An 18,796-nucleotide genomic window follows, 5' to 3' on the forward strand; every position below is an offset into this window, starting at 1 on the left:
GCTGGTGCTGAGGTGTTGTTATTCTCTTCCCTTGTTATTTCCCTTATCATTATTATTATAGGTGGTAGCAGCAGTGGTTTGTGTTATACCTTAGTTACTAAACTGCTCTTATCTCAACCCGTGGGAGTTGCATTCTTTTCGATTCTCCTCTCCCTTGCTCCAGGATTAGGGGGAGGGCAAGAAGGGGGGGAGTGAGACAGCAACTGTGTCATTTATGGCTGACTGGGTTTAAACCACGACACCCAGTTTCAAGTCAGATAGATGTCTTCTATTTCCATTTTGAAAAAAATCAGTGAAAACTATTCTGAACAGCCCCAACTTTCTCAGCCTATCTTCATATGGGAAGTGCTCCAGTCCCCTGATCATTCTCGTGGCCCTCCTCTGGACTTGTTCCAACAGTTCTGTGTCCTTTTTATGTTGAGGACACCAGAACTGCAAACAATACTCCAAGTGCGGTCTCAATGAGACCAGAGTAGAGGGGCAGGATCACCTCCGTCGACCTGCTGGTCACTCTCCTTTTGATGCAGCCTAGGATACAGTTGGATTTCTGGGCTGTAAGTGCACACTGAAGCCGGCTCATGTTCATTTTCTCATCGACCAACACCCCTAAGTCCTTCTCCACAGGGCTGCTCTGAATCTATTCTCTGCCCAGCCTGTATCTGTGCCTGGGATTGCCCTGACCCAGGTGCAGGACCTTGCACTTGGCATGGTTAAACATCATAAGGTTGGCATCAGTCCACCTCACAAGCATGTCAAGGTCCCTCTGGATGGCATTCCTTCCCTCCAGCGTATCAACCGAACCACACAGCTTGGTGTCATTGGCAAACTTGAGGAGGGCACACTCAATCCCACTGTCCATGTCACTGACAAAGATATTGAAGAAGACTGGTCCCAACACTGATCCCTGAGAGACACCACTCTTTACTGGTCTCCAGCTGGACACTGAAGCATTGATCACAACTCTTTGTGTGTGGCCATCCAGCCAGTTCTTTATCTCCCTAGTGGTCCACCTATCAAATTGATGTCACTCCAATTTTGAGACAAGGATGTCTTGTGGAACAGTGGCGAATGCTTTGCACAAGTCCAGGGAGACGATGTCAACTGCTCTACACCTGTCCATCAGTTCCGTAGCCCCATCATAAAAGGCCACCAAATTGGTCAGGCAGGATTTCCCCTTAGTGAAGCCATGCTGGCTGTCACCAAGCACCTTGTGGATTTTCATGTACCTTAGCATGCCTTCCAGGAGAATCTGCTCCAAGATTTCATCAGGCACAGAGGTGAGACTGACTGGTCTGTAATTCCCTGGGTCATCCATTTTCCCCTTCTTGAAAATGGGGGTTATATTTCTCTTTTTCCAATCATCGCGAACTTCACCTGACTGCCATGATTTTTCAAATAGGATGGACAGTCGTTTAGCAACTTCATTTGCCCGCTCCTTCAGGACCCGTGGATGGATTTCATCAGGACCCATGGACTTGCGCACATTCAGGTTCTTAAGATGGTCTTGAACCAGATCCTCTCCTACAGTGGACCTAGGGTCTTCATTCTCACAGTCCCTGCATCTGCCTTCCAAGACTTGGGTGGTGTGGTTGGAGCCTTTACCAGTGAAGACCGAGGCAAAGAAGTCATTCGGAAACTCAGCCTTCTCCAAATCCAGGGTAGCCAGTTCTCCTGATAGCATCCAGATGGGGCCTATGTTGTCCCTAGTCTGACTTTTATTTGCTACGTACCTATAGAATCCCTTCCTGTTATCCTTAACATCCCTAGCCAAGTTTAATTCTAACTGGGCCTTAGCTTTCCTAACCTGTTCCCTAGCTTCCTGGACAATATCCCTGTATTCTTCCCAGTCTGCCTATCCTTACTTCCACCTTTTATAAGCCTCTTTTTTCCTTTGAATTTTCCTCAGCATCTCCTTTTCCATGCAAAGAGGTCTCCTGGACCTTCTGCTGCACTTCCTCCTAGTTGGGATACAACACTCCTGAGCTTGCAGTAGGTGATCCTTGAATATCAACCAACAGTCTTGGGCCCCTCTGCTGGCTAGGGCTATATCCTATGGAACCTTACTAAGCCGGTTCCTGAAGCGGTCAAAGTCTGCTCTCCTGAAGTCCAGGGCAGTGAGCTTGCTGCATGCTCTTCTCACTGTCCTGAGGATCTCAAATTCGACCATCTCATGATCGCTGCAACCAAGGCTGCCTTGCGACATCACGTTTCCAACAAGCCCTTCCCTGTTGGTGAGCACGAGGTCAAGCATGGCACCTCTCCTTGTCAGCTCCCCTGTTACTTGCAGAAGGAAGTTGTCTTCCACACAATCAGGGAACCTCCTGGATTGCTTGTGAAGGGCTGTACTGTCGCTCCAACAGATACCAGGGTGGTTGAAGTCCCCCATAAAAATAAAGGCCTGCGAGTGTGAGGCTGTTCCTATCTGTCTGTGGAATGCTTCATCCACAGATTCCTCTTGGTCAGGCAGTCTGTACTCGATCCCCACAATAATGTCTTCTGTAGCTGTTCTCCCTTTAACCTTGACCCACAAACTCTCTGTTGACTGCTCACCCGTCCCCAGACAGAGTTCCATACTCTCCAGTCTATCCCTAACATAAATAGCAATTCCCCCTCCCCACCTGCTGGGCCTGTCTTTTCTAAAGAGTCTGTAACCTTCCATTCCAACACTCCAGTCATAGGAGCCATCCCACCATGTTTCTGTGATTCCTATTATATCATACTCCTGTAGACATGCGCACATCTCTAATTCCTCTTGCTTGTTCCCCCATGCCAAGGGCATTTGCGTACAGGCATCTGAGCAGAGCTCCAGATGAAGCTGGCTCATTGGCTGGAATATCTACATTGCTCCGAGCATTTATTATACGTGCTGGCAACTGAGTGGGTGTGTTGGGGTGTTGGGGTGGAATGATGTGCCCCCTCCCCCAACACATCTAGTTTAAAGCATCCTTGACCAGCCTGGGAAGCCTGCTACCAAAGACCAGCTCCACCAGCCCCGAGTAGACCTGGCCTACTAACTTGTGTCTCGGGGGGGGGCCCCCCCCCCCCGATTCCTGACTATGGCACCACCGTTCTAAGCATTTATTAACCTGGCTAATCCTTCTAGCTTTTTTTAGGTCCTTCCCTGTATCCTGGAGAATAGACAAAAAGACAATCTGAGCTCCAGAGCCCCTAACTACCTCTCTCACTGCTCTGTAGTCCTTCTTTATGTTCTCCAGGCTACCGCTATCTATATCACTTGCACCCACATTTATCACTATAAGTGAGTAATACTCCGTGGGGCTTACAAGAGCAGGCAGCCTCTCTGCAACATTCCTGATCTGTGCCCCTGGTAGGCAACACACCTCCCTTGAGACTGGGCCAGGCCGAGAGATGGGTGCCTCTGTCCCTTTCAAATTACAGTCCCCTAGTACTAAGACCCGCCACTTTTCCCCATCAGTACCAGTAGAGATCTTCTTTACCAGTGCACCAGCCGGCTGTTTCTGCTGCAAGTGTGTTTCTTCATTAGCCCCCTTTGATGTCCTGGGTGGGGACAACAGATTTAGGAGGGGGTCCCTTGCTTTTAATTGTTCTCTTCCTCCTTTTTTTGTTGTTTTTTTTTTGTCACCAATTCCCAGCTTCGCAGGTTAATGACCTCCTCCTTTCCTCCATGAGCTACAGGGGAGGCTTGAGGTCCCTGCACAGTTTGGGCCTGGAGCAAGCAGTCCTACTTCTTCTCAGCTTCCCTGACATCTTTCAGCCTATTGACAGCATCCTGCAGCTCAGCCACCTGCTGCAGGAGGACCTCCACCAGGGAGCACCCAGTGCAGCCCTGCCTATTGGGTACCTTTCCCTCACCAGACCAGTGAAGGCACTCTCTACACCCCGAGCTCTGCACTACAGCCTCCCTTCTCATCAGCTCTGTCTGGATGCCTACTCTGGCCACCGCCGGGGCAGCTAGAGCAGAGCTCCCAGACCGGGCCCTGGTCATACGGCGAGTGCTCACCACCCCTCTCGCCTGCTCGCTAAAACTGCCTCGGCCCACCCTCAGGTTGCCTCACTCCTGATAGCCGCGCTCCCTCGGGCAGCTTTTACCCAGTCAGAGCTGGTGCCGCTGCTCCTGGCTCCACCCCCGGTGGGTCCCTGCTCGCGTCAGCTGAGCTACCGGCTCCGGGGCAAGTCTTGTCGAGGAGGTGAGGCTCTGTCCGTAACTCTCGCCGTTCTGAGTTGAGGCTCCTGGACGATGAGCTTCCCCCAGCTCTGGTGTTGAAGGCGTCCTCTCTCGAGCTACTTACCTCAGCAATAAAGAACTGAGAAAGAACTGAGATTGTGCAAGCTAATACAAACCTGACATTTGCTTTTTAGTCACTTGAGAAGCCAAACAACTGTTTTTCATTAACATTATTTTTAGTTATGTAAACAAGTGTATACTCATAAGCAACAAAGTAACTGTGTACAGTAAGAACTTTATAGGGGATATACTAATGTACAAGAGATTTATGGGTTACCTTGGACAGCTGGTGTAGACTTCTCTGCAGCTTTTTGTGTAGGTGTTCCACAAAGTGAAACACATATTTATTTCTTATTTCCTTGCTTATTTACGTTATCCCTAGAAAAGCAAACTGCATAATGCAGCTGGGATACAGAAAGTCTTCGCCATACTGATGTCTTATATTTCTTTGACTTCAGGTTGTATGGTTCTGGGGCTTTAATTTTTCCTGTCTTACGTAGAGTGCAAAAGGAAGAACAGCATAAAGAAACATTTGGAGACTTTGATATAATCATAAGATAAATATTTATGTGTCTAACAAACAATCTAGCTTTGGGTTTGACACATCTCACACATAACTATGTGAAAGAATGAAATTGAGCACAGTAAGGTACTAATGGAAGAAAAATATCTGTTTAAATAGCAGAAGTCTAGAAAGGTATGAGATGTGCTTTTGGGTGAGAGAGAGAGTTCCACCTGATTTTTCACACACTTTCTACATATTTTGTTTTACAGTTGCATTAGGGAATTAACTGTGGCTCCAACTCTATTCGCATAAGTAATCAGATGTTTTTAAGAAAGATTTTTATTTGCTTTTTAGGTGGTCCAGATATGAAACAGAAATTTCAGAGATAAAAGGTTCATGTCCCATTAACCTGCTGGCACTTGATCCGTTTTATGGCACAATGTGAGTTTCATTCAGTTCTTACTAATTATTACGAAAGTTGTTTAGCTTGTTCTGTCTTTATTTTTCCCCCTTTTTTTTCTAATCTTAATTTGGAAAATATACAATGTACAACATTGAGACTTATTGATCTGTTTAAGAGGAAATTAATTAGACATGAAGTGCCTTTGCTTAGGAGAGCACAACTGAGTTGTCCGGCATGCTGTGGGCTTCGTGCTTTGAAAATTTATTCTTTTGACAAGATTTAATTCCACCAATACTTGAATGTTTTACAGTTTCATAACAGTATCATTACTAGTGGCTGCAATTTTTGTCATGTAACTGCCTTTATGACCTTATAAACAGAGGCTATGTCTTCCTTTTATAAGACAGAAAGAGGAAGAGGTAAAGATGGGATTATATGACCAAGAAGTAGCTTTATGTCTTGAAAATGCCATCTCAGTACCTAACAGACTTTGGAAAAGAAGTACAAGAAAGCATGGAAAAAAAATTGAATTAATATGAAAATAGTACTTTGATACTTTTACCTCTTTCAGAGCGGAAATCCAGTTTGGAAGGGATCAACACTTTGCTCCAAACATTGCCTACATAGACCTCCTCTGCAGCCTGTTTCTGCCAATTCCCCTAATTCCTGCAGCCTCTTAGACTTGTCCCAAATTGGTTTCTACTATTCAGTGAGCCTGAACTTGGTACACCAGAAAAGAAGTAGCATTTCTGATGTCTTGTCATCTCACCATGGGAGAGGGTGGATGGAAGAGCTGGTGATTAACCAGAGCTGGTTTTGTTCCTGCCCACATCCTTGCCCTAGTTCCTGTTGACTCTAGGTAAATACTGGGATCTTCCTGGGGCAGTCACAGTGTAGATAACTGCCAGTAAAAGTAGCTGTCCAGTGAGAGATATGACATAGAAAATAGAAGAGTGTTGGATGATGTTTTCTTGAGCCAAAGTCTCACAATTTGGAGAAGAATCACCTCCCACTTTGAGAACTTTCAAATATTCTTATGGAAGTATGGTCTATCTAAATGCCATCTGTCACAGCTCAGGAGAATCAGAAGGACTGTTTGAGCTACACAGAGTCCAGATTGGGGAGTGAATTTTTCAGGCATACTACATTTATTTTCATATGTTTTAAACAATAAGAAATCTGGAGTTTAACATGAGCATTTGAGATAATTATCTGTGTAATGAACACACTAGAGTGAAGAAGGTGACATATGATGACTACCATCCAGAATGAAAGCGTCACAGCAAGCTAAAATCTAGAAAGAAAATGTATTTTCATTTCAGTTAACGACTGAACGTCTTCAGACTTTCTGGTTAGTGGAAGAGTTCCAATTTAAAGACAACAAAAATTTTTAAATGGCTTCAATATCTATGAGAATGAAGCATTCTTGGTTTTGTTAAATTACATGCATATAATATGTTTCTGATCTGTTCATAACAGCTAGCTTAATATTAAGCGTATCTAGAGAGATTACAGAAACATCAAGAATATTTCTGTGGATGTTACAGTCTAACATTCCATTTCACATTTCTAAATCCCCAAAGTACTTGAGAAAATAACAGGTGTTATTTTTCTTCCTTTTATACCCACAGAAAATAAGCTGCAGTGAATCCTACCCAGATTTCACAAACTGTCAATACAAGGCTAGGATGAAAATCCAGCTTTTCACTCCACTGATCTATACCTTGGACTGTAGCTTCTTATTTTCAGACATGTAGGGTGTACAAGTAGGATGACATTTTATATTCCTTGAAAAGTCAATATTTATACTGAAACAACTGAAAGTGGAGGAAGAAGGGGGAAATGGAGGCTTAGAGTTGAACATGAATTGCAAGGTAAAGTCTGTTAATTATAATTTGAGGTTATTTCCTGGTTTAAAGGCTAAAACCTTTAAAATGTATCATGTGGTTATTAAAAAGAACAAGCTGTAGCTATCCTTTATAATTTCAAATGCAAATTCCTGCTTACGCAAAAGCCAAACCATAATTCATTTGCTCAACATACAATCATAGAATGGTCAGGGTTGAAAAGGCCCTTAAGATGATACAGTTCCAACCCCCCTGCCATGGACAGGGATGCCTCAGTCTAGACTGTGTCACCCAGGGCTCTGTCCAGCCTGGCCTTGAATACTGCCAGGGATGAAACATTTGCCACTTTGGGCAACCCATTCCAGAGCCTCACCACCCTCACAGTAAAGAATTTCTTCCTTATATCTGACCTGAATTTCCCCTGTTTAAGTTTGAACTATTCTATCGCTACAGTCCCTGATGAAGAGCCCTTCTCTGGCATCCTTGTAGGTCCCCTTCAACTTAAAGGAATTAATCAGGATGCAGCAAAGAAATAACAATGAAACAATACTTACTTTGTAGATGAAACTCAGGTATCCTTTCTGATTATCATGATTATTGTCTTGAAGGACAAGTTGCCATGTCTGAGAAAAGGCCTACATGCATGAGTTCCTAGAACAGAGGTACTTCAAAGAATGATACATCAGTCTTTTTAAGAGACTACCTGAACTGAAGATGTAATTAAAATATTTTTAAATTACAGTTTTGTACCCTGTGTTGTCCATATTACAAAACAAGAATTATACATAGAAAAATTATATTTTAAAGAGTTGTAATTATTCATGTATTGGAGCATTTGAAGAACTTTTGCCATTGCTTGACATTCAGAAACAAGAGACTAAATTTGCAATATCATAACTAATATTGTAAGAACAGGGATCTTTAAACTTACTACCAGTGCAGCCAGAAGGAAAGCAAAGAATTATTTGTAATTATAATACATTTACAGATTAGAACATGAAGTTGAGCTGACTTGATCTCTTTTGGTGAATGTGGGAATTATAAATCTGTCTTAAACTATACGAAGATTTCTGTATCTGTTCATTGCCCAGCGTTTTTTATATCATTCATACCTAATTATAATGTGTATTTCCCCTTAATCAGTGATGCATAATTTATTTTGTCATGCTCATAAATATGCTTTTCAGGTGTGTTTATTGAAACACATTTTTATATTACTGAATTATAGTTGAACTATAATACATCACTGAATATATAATTGAATTCTAATAATGAAGAGTCATAAAAATTAAATTAGAACAGTTACTCAAATTTCAGGATTTATTGATAATTAAATTAGTATTAATTACAATATTAATACTAATTATCATAGCAAATACCTGAATTATAACATATTTAATAATATATTTAAATATAATATTGAAATGCATAATAAAAAATGCTATTAATAAAACAAAGCAAAACAAAACATAAAACATAAAACATAAAGCAAACTATTCAGGCTTTGATGGTATAATTGTATATGGAAGTCAAGCAAAAATAATTGTAGTTTTGTTACTAGTATTTTCAGTTTTTAATAGTGGACCTCAAAAGCACAACAGAAAGATTTTAAATCCTTAAATTTAATGTATGAAAAAAACCCAACCCAGTCCATTAACATCAAACTTTGGAGATTTGTTTCCTATGTACATATAGGGATGCAAGTCTAACAGCTACAAGACAAAAAAAAACATATTTTTTTCCTAATTTTCCTTGACTGTATTGAAGGCTTCTCACACCAAAGACAACATAGGAAGCCAACAATCTTATATAATAGAAATATTGGTTAGGTAGCAAACCAAGGGCATCATTAGAGGCTTTTCAGATAAAACTGGTGCTGCTAAGGAAATTAATGTGAAATATTAATGCTATAAAATAAAAGCTGTATTTCATATATTCATTTATTTTATTATAAATATAAGAGCTGCGTCTATACCATTAAGCTGAAGAAATCCAGGACATCGTCCCAGCATTGGCATTGACTAGCCCATACTGCTAAATCATCAAGGTACTGCTTAGCACAGTTTTATTTTTCTTGGTTAACGCTAGTCCAAACAATGCAATTTTCTTTCATTTATATAAGTCAGGACCATTCCTGAAAACAATATAGATGAAGCCACCTTGCTTTAGGAAGAAGAGAATTGAGCTGTATAGAATGACCTACACTTCACTGCTTTGTCTCAGGATGAACAAACAGACCATTACACATTTGGTTTACTAGTGCAAATATAGCCGAGGTTACTGCTCAGGCCCTCAGACAACCACGAGCATTTTAACTTGCAAACCACACAAGAGAGATAATCACCAAATCACAGAATGGTTGAGGTTGGAAGGGACTTCTGGAGGTCATCTTGCCCACCTACCCTGCTCAAGCAGGGATCATAGAATCATAGAATCATAGAATAGCTAGGGTTGGAAAGGACCTTAAGATCATCGAGTTCCAACCCCCCTGCCATGGGCAGGGACACCTCACTCTAAACCATATTACCCAAGGTCTCGTCCAACCAGGCCTTGAACGCTGCCAGGGATGAAGCATTCACAACCTCCCTGGACAACCTATTCCAGTGCCTCACCAACCTAACAGGAGAGAATTTCTTCCTTATATCCAATCTAAACTTCCCCTGTTCTAAGTTTTAACCCATTACCCCTTGTCCTATCACTACAGTCCCTAATGAAGAGTCCATCCCCAGCATCCCTATATGCCCCCTTCAGATACTGGAAGACTGCTAGGAGGTCTCCATGCAGCCTTCTCCAGGCTGAACAGCCCCAACTTTCTCAGCCTGTCTTCATATGGGAGGTGCTCCAGTCCCCTGATCATTCTCGTGGCCCTCCTCTGGACTTGTTCCAACAGATCCATGTCCTTTTTATGTTGAGGACACCAGAACTGTACACAATACTCCAAGTGAGGTCTCACGAGAGCAGAATAGAGGGGCAGGATCACCTCCTTGGACCTACTGGTCACACTCCTTTTGATGCAGCCCAGGATACGGTTGGCTTTCTGGGCTGCAAGCGCACACTGCTGGCTCATGTTCATTTTCTCATCCACCAGCACCCCCAAGTCCTTCTCCGGAGGGCTGCTCTGAAAGGTGTGGACTGTGTCCAGATGGCTTTTGAATATATTCAAGGAGGAAGAATCCACCCTCTTGTGTTTCAGTTTGTGCTCATTGCCTCTGGTCCTCTGTGCATCACTGAAAAAAGCCTGGTTCTGTCTTCTCTGAATCCTCCTTTCAGGTATTTATGTACACCAAGATCCTCCTAAGCTTTCTCTTCTCTGGGCTGAACAGTCCCAGCTCTGTCAGCCTTTCCTTGTAGGAGAGATGCTCCAGTGCCTTCATCACCTTAGCATCGCTTCACCTGCTCTCTCCAGTGTGTCCATGTCTCTCTTGTATTGGGGATCCCATAACCGGACACAATGTTCCTGGTCTGGCATCACCAGTGCTGAGTAGAGGGGAGAGCATATCTTTCTCACTGTGAACTCCAGTCTAAGTAACAGCTTATATCCTCTCACAAGTTCCGCATTTTCTATTCTGGAAATATTTCAGGATTCACCCAAAAGATAGAAAGTTAGTATTCTCTGTGAGACAGTCTGCTCCTCGCTGATTCTGTGCTGTGCCACTATCACAACTGTTTCATCAGTGTGTATCTCACTTTGTTACTGCTGTGGCTAGCTTTTAGATTGCTTCTCTCAGCACTGTAATCCACACCTGGATCAAACTGTTTGGTTTCCTAAACAACAGATGGGAAGAAAATTTCTGTTTCAGACTAGGTTCCATGAACAGTGGCAGACTGAACAGATAGCCCACTGAGGATGAAGATGAATCCTAAATCTTTGTCCTTTTTTTCCTATTCAGATGCTTTGGTCATTGCCTTTTTTTTCAGCTTCTTTCCAGTTATGAACTGCTCCCTGATGTCCTCTCTTTAAAAAATATTTCAGAGAATCAGTGTACTGTAAAAAAAAAAATAAAAAAATAAAGAATATATATATTTTGAAGATGTGATTGTTCTGCTTTTGTTTTAGTGTATGCAAGCAGATGAAAGACATTACTAGTCTTGCTGAAGAAGCACGAACAGTGTGACATGAGAAGCAGGGACATTGGCCATGTGGGTATTACTAGTCTCCTGCTGGACCTTGAGGTATACCACTTAAAACAGGCTTGGCTCTGTGCTGTTTTCTTGGGAGCCATCTAAATGTTACGTGTCTGTCTAAACTAGTCATCTGGATGCAACATTTCTGTGCAGAGAAAAAAAATCACCTATGAGAAGCAATAATCTCCTAAGTAGGAAACATAGATGACTAGTTTAATTTAGACCATATTTAACAATCTTGTCAAGTTTTCTGTTTCCCACCAGGGAAAGCACCAGATATATTTACAGTCCAATTTAGCCAAACTCAGCACATATTTAAAGCAATTCCTATTCAGACTCTTGAGCACATACTTAGGTCACACAATATAATGAAATCTGTAGGTGTGTATGAAGCTAAGCACATGTTTAAAGATGCTTTTGGAGAATGGCTCAAAAAGTGAGTGACTGGAACCTTATGAGATTCACCTCACTGCTTTCATAGCCTTTTATAGAAAAATGATCTGATGTACAGAGGTCTTGCTGTACTTCATCTGACTTTACCTTTTTAAGACATTAGTTTATCTAGCATTACACAATGTGCTGGGTTTCCAGATTTCAAGGACAGAGTTTTTTTGTTTGTTTGCTTGTTTTGTTTGGGATTTTTTTCCTTTTTTTTTTTTGCTTTTTTTTTTTTTCCCCCCCCAGGCTGATTTATTTTTGCAAACCATACATCCGGGTTAAACCATGACACCAAATAATCCACAATAATTGTTTACCTATCCAAATTCCTTTTCACATAAGCATTCAGGCTTTAGTGGTGTGCTCCTTTACATGCATTTTTTAAGCTGAAGTTGCTTCAAGCAGTTTAAATCAGCAGCTCTTCTTTTCTGTCTGCTTTTTCATTGACCTATACTTTACCAGAAATGCAGTCATCCTGAACTTAGATGCTAGTGATGAATAAAGTAACCTTGTTCCTCCTAATTCTACTCTTTCTTCACATGAGATGCTCCAACAATTATTTTATATATAGTTATACTATTATCATTGCAACTCATCTTCCTGCTTGCTTCTCAAACAAATCAATTTACTAAAGTATTTCTATAAATGCCAATTCAGAATTACTTCTCTCAAGACTCTGATCATGAGCCAAAGTTATTTAATGCATCAATTCTTTGATTTTCTTTTTATTGTAAAACTTTGGTCTATTTTGGGGCCAGTCAGTTTAAAGAAAGCATAATGTTTTTTGTTTTTTTTTTTTTTTTTTTTGATTGCCAAGAATATTTCTGCTGTCAGTAGAAACCTAACGAAACCTAAAAAAAAGTACTGTACCTATTTGGCTTAGATCTTAGCCAAGGAAATGCCCAGTTCCTGATCTCAGTCTGCTCTACTGCCCTGGTTTCAGCTGGGATAGAATTAATTTTCTTCCTAGTAGCCAGTAGAGTGCTGTGTTTTGTGTTTAGGATGAGAATAATGTTCATAACACACTGATGTTTTAGTGGTTGCTGATAGCGCTTACAAGAAATTGAGGACTTTTCTTCTCCTCACCTCACCCCACTCCACCAGCAAGTAGGCTGGAGTGGGGAAACAAGAAATTAGGAGGGGACACATCTAGGACAGCTGACTCCAAAGTGATATTCCATACCATATGGCTAACAAAGGGATACTCCATACTATATGGTGTCATGCTCATCATATAAAGTAAGGGGAAATCTGGCTGGGGGCTGCTGCTTGGGAACTGTCTGGGCATCAGTTGGTGAGTGGTGAGCAATTGTATTGTGTGTCACTTCTTTTGGATATGTTTAGTGCTGTTATTATTATAATATTATTATTCCTACTATTTCCTCTTCAGTTTTTGTCATATTAAACTGTCTTTATCTCAACCCAAAAAAATTACTTTTTTTTTTTCCCCACTGGGGTGGGGAGGAGTGAGCAAGCAAGCAGTTGTATGGTGTTCAGCTGCCTGGTAGGTTAAACCACACCACCTGTCCAAAACCCACCAGAAGATATACTATGAGTCTTTGCTGTTTTTGTCCAAAGAATTTGCTCACACTTAACAATGTTTTTAATTCCAGGAGTCTGAAGCAAACCTCTTATATTAGGACAGAAAAAATATGGAAAATTTATTAAGTTTTATTTTTTTAAGAAAATACATGCATCACTTAGGTGTGTAAGTCTCCAACATTTGGACACCTTCAGTTTTCACAATTTATGAAAGCCTAAATGTGAAAATGATATTATCACGGTAAGTCATTGAATTTTCCAGTTATTTCACAGGCAACAACAGTGTAATATCCTGAAAGACTAACAGGTGCCTGAACAAAATGTAGGATGGTGGTAGTGGTGAGAACTGTTAACCTGTCTATGACAAATGCAGCAAGCCCCCACGAAGGAGGCATGACTCAGTCCTCTGGCATGGATTATGTAGAAGCAAGTTATTGGGGACAGCGGGAAATGAAACTGAGCTTACAGCTAATTTCACTCTGATTTCACTTTGTGTGGCATCAGATTTTGTTAATATACGGAATAAGAAATATTTTCAATACAGAAAACAAGGTAGTTATTAATGTAATCATAGCTGTCAAAACAAACTACTAAATTTGCAGCTTTAGCAGGCTATAGTAAGCAGGCAGAGGTCAGGGGTGTTGGTAGTAAAGGCACAGAATATTTTTTTAAATAGGAGAAGAAAACTTTCTTGATTGTCCCCTGCTTTTCTATATTATATTATGATGCATAAGCATAGGGAATGAGAAAATAAGCTCTCATGAGAGAGATCTTTTTGTTTACAAACAACAGAGAGAGGGGCATACCTTGCTTTTGTTTCTTTCTAATTGGAATAGGGGTAAAGGACAACACAGCAACCAAGTTACTTGATACAGCTAGGAAATTTGTTTTGAGAAAGAGCAGCCAGAGAGAAGCAGAACATAATTAAGATATGAAGATGCAAACCAGCGATATTATAGTTTTATCATTTTGTTATTTTGTCTAAAGTAAGAGCAGGCTGTCTGCACCTGCTATATTGACGGGTTGTGATGAAGGCTTTAGGAAACATGGCCTACCATACTAAAAATCAAATGCAGTCACCCCTCTGAACTAGCAGCTGGAGGCCATGCCAGGTAACAATCATGCCTCAAAACAAAAACAGATGACCATGCTGAGGGGTTGACATACACAGAATATTTAAGGTCCTTTTATAGTCATTGAGCTGGTAACCTTCCCTCACTGTGTTACTGGTGTTTGGGTGTCTTTCACCATGCCCCAGCTCACTTTGGAAGCAGAATTCCTGTCTATTCCTGTAGACAAGATTACAAAGCAGTTGTCTGTTCACTAGTATGAGTAAAATGTAGCTTGGACTCACAGTTTACCAGACTGAGGAGTATCATAAAGCACCCAGCAGGTCTCTGCTGGTCAGGCAGTCATCGTCCCTGTGGTGGATCTTCTCTGCTCTTTGGAACAGTGTGGCATTCCTCATCTCTGCCTTTTTTATTCCCCTAGGAATTTATCCCTCTTCACATCAGTATTGTTCCACTTGGATTCTAAAACAGCTTTTACCGTCTCAGCAATTGCCCTCTGTGTTTTCACTTACCTTGTCTCGCAGAGTGGCATTTCCACACCTTTTCAACATTTTATTCTTAGCAAGGCTGATGTGATGCCATACTGCTGTACTGCACCAGTGCCACCTCACAGTAGCTCACACCCTGGGCTGAGAGCCAACATCCTCCAGCACATAGAATCATGGAATGGTTAGCTTTGGAAAGGACCTTAAGATCATCTAGTTCCACCCCCTGCCATGAGCAGGGACACCTCAGGCTAGTCCAGGTTGTTCAAGGCCTTATCCAGCCTGACCTTGAACACTGCCAGGGATGGAGTGTTTACCACTTTTCTGAGCAGCCTGTTTCAGTGCCTCATACCCAATTGCTGATCTGCTGAGTGTTCTTTAGGCACCACTGACTGTATTGACTAGATTCTACCACTATAATGTGTACTTGGATACCTTGGCCATATCCTGGCCCTGAATAGATACCGGGTAGGTATCCTGGCCCTGAATAGAATCTCAGTTTGTGTTTAGTCTGTTTCTATTCTATTCTTAACTGCAGCCCAATCCCAGAGATCTGATTATAGCCACACATATGCTGTTTCTTTCTGGTGCTGAGATTATTTATGTAGAATGCATTGTCATCAGAATGCCAGCATTACAAAGATGGTCAGTATGCACCTATCTTTTCTTCATTAATTGTGGAGTTTTGTTGTTGGTGACTTTCCTATTAAGAGTTTTCTAGGAAAATGCTTACCTATTTCCTCTATCAAAAAATATGTGCAACCTTTTCTTTGGCTAAAATAACTCCATTCTCCTTTCAGTTTGCTGTTATTTTTTGTACCACTCCAGTTTCCTTCCAGATATTTCCAGCTGTTTCTACCAAGATTTTCTGAACATTCTACCATGGACGACATGGTCTAGTGTGAGGTGCCCCTGTGATTGCCAGGGGGTGGTTGGAACTAGATGATCTTAAGGTCCTTGCCAACTCTAACCATTCTATGATTCTATGATTCTAACAAAGTATTTATACCTGCTCAGACACTGTATCTCCCTAATGGAACCAATTGATATATTTTATATATATTTTTTTTTTTTAATTTAGTGATCACAGGAGGTCCCTGATGACCCAGAAGTATGTCTGGGAATGGCCAGCATATCTTCATCATATGCAAATTTGTCTGACTAATGTAATTGGTTTCTGATGAAGTGCTTTTGATGTGGTCTCCCTTGGCATCTTTACAGCCAAATTTGTGACATATAGTTTGGGAGTATGGACTGTAAGGTGTCCAGAAGACTGGCTGATGAGTATAGGAGAGGACCTGAACAATGAAACATTAGCTGCTAAGTATTCGGTCCCCACTTTGGATACTTCAGTTTTTATGAGCTCTCATCTAACCCAGGCACTGTATGCCTCTTAATGACAGGAGCACAGAGCATTTCTGAAATGCACTTTCCAGTTTTGTTTCATCTGAGAAGACTGAAGTTTGCCTGCACAATAAGTGGGGACAATTTGGAAATGAGCTTGAAAAAACTTACTTCTGATCTGAGCTAAAACAACATGTAGAGTTATATCACGCTAGGCAGAAACTGGAGACTTAGAAGGATTTTTTCTGAAGCCACCAAGTCAACATAGTTGTATGTGTTGTCAACTGGTTCAAAAAAGCATGTAACAATTCTAGTCTTGTTTCTTATCCATCAATTCTTTCTTCCCCAGAGGTTTGTTGTTGTTTGTTTGTTTGTTTGTTTGTTTGGGGTTTCTTTAGCCTGGAGTGTTTGTGGCTGTAAAGTTTTGGTTTTGTTCTTGGGTTTGTTTTCCAAAGACATTACAAAATTGTTTAGCTTCTAGGAGTCACATCAGAAGCAACCGCTTACATAGATTGAACGCTACTCTGCAGCTTCCCTAAGGACATATTGCAGGACTGATATATTATAAAAAATAACAAGAATTGTTTAACATTACCGCTCAGTACAGAGGCATCTGTAAACCTCTTTTGTTTCTCATGAGACCTCTGAGAAAACTTAACACTGGGAGGCACTGAGTAGAAGTAAGGTAGAAAGAACATCTGTTTAATAGCACAGGTGGTACTTGGTCAGTTAGAAAACTAGTACGTGTGACACTTAACTTTAAAGCACTTTGAAATGGTGTAGTATGCTGATAGATAGCTATCCAGTTCCTCTGTAAAAAGATACGTGCTAAGGATAGAAAGAGTCAGGAGCATTACACTTGTGATCTTTATTTTGTGAAATGCTTGTCCCCTTCTCTACAGCAAACTGTATATTTCTCATAGAAGTGCTCTGATGTTTTATTCTATACTTTCTTGATCAGCTGTTTCTACATTAGAAGTGTGCTTCAGTATTTTAAATGTCTTGTTTTGGGGGAAGGTGGTGAGCAGGGGAAGATAAGGGCCAGGGAACATACACTTTCCTGGGAAGATGCTAAAGAAAATTATTTCAAACAGTATTTGTGAAGTAAGATTAGAGTTTATATGTCTTTTCTCTGAAACTGAAGTAGCATCTGCTTGTACTCATTTTAGGGGAGATAAAAGAATCCTAATTCTTAGATATCCTAAGATATCATTAGACAAGAAATGTTAGAAAATCTAAGATCCAATGCAAAGATCCAAGAATTGTGTTTTTTCTTAAAATTAGTCCATTACTTTATGTGCAAAACCTCTTCCTCAAATAGAGGACAATCAGTCAACCTTACCATTGTTCAGCAGGTGAACATTTTGCCGGTACTTAAAATGTGAGAGGAAAGACAGTAGACAAGTTGCAGTTTTCATGCAAGTATTAAATATGACATTGGCACTAATACAGGACCTTGTTATCCCCTCCTTTCACTGTTAATGTTTGAACAGGCTTTCCTGATACTTTCTGTCTGACCTGGAAACAATTCATTACACACAAGAATTATTAACCTGTTCATTTTTTTTAACAATGAGGAATATTGACAATAATTAACTGAAAGTTCAGAAAGGTAATAAAGGTGCAAGCAATCCCTCTATAGCCTTTATGATACCTACAAAAATCATGATTTATCAAAAAGGCATGATTTTTCATTTTAGAAGCCAGGCTGGTTGTTCTTGCTACACTGGGTTCTTTTAGAAATCTTTCTCTTTCAACATTTAATGATTATTTTAATCAATGCACCTGATATTCAGTAAGATGTAGTTCACAGATCAGCTATATTCCTTCAATTTAAAAACTAGATATCTATGAGTTAAAATACTGGCTCCAGTTGTGATAGCTATAAGTAATCATAGAATCCTAAAATGGTTTGGGTTGGAACGATCATCTAGTTCCAACCCTCCTGCCATGGGCAGGGACGCCTCACACTAGACCATCATAAGCAGTTTTTGGCGTTACACCTTTACTTTCTCTAAACTTTTAAAATTAGAGAATTTTCATCTTGTTACCACTTTTGTGTGTAAGTGAAAGCTACAACAGTGCTTAAATGTGAAACTCTCCCACCTCAGGGATGACAATTCTTTTTCATGAAAATAAGATGTTGGGGATTTTGTTGTTCTGAAAAAATATTGTCAGCCTTACTGTTGCAATCAGCACTGATGACAGGAATTAAAGTAGTTTTAATTTTATTTATATATATATATATACACACATACACATTTATAAGCTTACATCTGCAGAATATGCTTCAGTGGGCTTTTAACGATTAAAATATACAACGAGTTGAATATTTCTTCTCCTTATTAGCCAAGTTACCTCTCTGATGACAGAGAAGAACATCACCAAAAAGTGAATATAGGAGCTTAATTTTTATTACACAAACTGTTTAGCTCTGTATAGGCAAAGTGGTATGTAAAAATAAAAAAGAAGTATAGAAATGTTTTTCTTGCAAATGGAATACAAAAGCACAAAAACTTGCTTAATATCAGAGGAAATACTGTCTGGATATCTGAGAACAGAATCTTTCAGCCTGGTTCCTTGCCTGCAAGACTATCAATGCCTGCACTTTCGAGGATGTACTGTATGTTTGTTTGATAATCATTATGAGACTATCATAATGTGTTATTGTAAAATAAAGTGCGGGGTGTCATGGTTTTTCATGAATATGCAAAATAATGGGATAGAAATTATCAGGATGAAATCTTTAGATTTGTTTTTTCTCAGAATGTGCAGTAATGTACATTGAAGTTTGTTGATTTATGTTCCATTGCGTAACATTGAGTTTGTG

Source organism: Neopsephotus bourkii, unplaced genomic scaffold (assembly GCF_033783945.1).
Source record: "Neopsephotus bourkii isolate Nb327-2 ecotype Australia unplaced genomic scaffold, CSIRO-AGI_Nbou_v1 NB_1383, whole genome shotgun sequence".
Taxonomy (NCBI): Eukaryota; Metazoa; Chordata; class Aves; order Psittaciformes; family Psittacidae; genus Neopsephotus; species Neopsephotus bourkii.